The following is a 444-nucleotide window of genomic DNA, read 5'->3' as shown; positions in this document are numbered from 1 at the left end:
CCCCAGACACTTCACATGCCCTGGTTCAATCCACTGACAGCACATCGACCCTGGTATACCACATCACTCCCTATACATAGCATAAATCAAGCACAATTGTCTCCAAATGCTGAAGGTGCCTACTCTGTGAAAAACCATACCTCTGAAATATATTTCTGACAAAACTTTTACAGAGAAAGTACTTTTTATAAATCATAGATAGGTCTTGATTAACAACATGTATGAAAAATTTATATCCCATACCATACCCAAGCTGGAATGGCATGAGCATGGTAAGCAAGCAATTGGTCACTGGTTGTCATGTTATGATTGGTTTTATGTTGGTCGATATAATCTTTTCTTTATTTTTCTTGGTTTCACTTACCTACTTGTAACCATTGTGAATATTGTCAACACAGAGGAGAGCAATCTCTCAGCTCACATGTCTAATGTATATACTCCAAG

The sequence above is a fragment of the Panulirus ornatus genome, chromosome 58 (genome assembly GCF_036320965.1).
Source record: "Panulirus ornatus isolate Po-2019 chromosome 58, ASM3632096v1, whole genome shotgun sequence".
Lineage (NCBI taxonomy): Eukaryota > Metazoa > Arthropoda > Malacostraca > Decapoda > Palinuridae > Panulirus > Panulirus ornatus.
The sequence above is the reverse complement of the archived record's forward strand: the minus strand, read 5'-3'. Positions refer to the sequence as shown.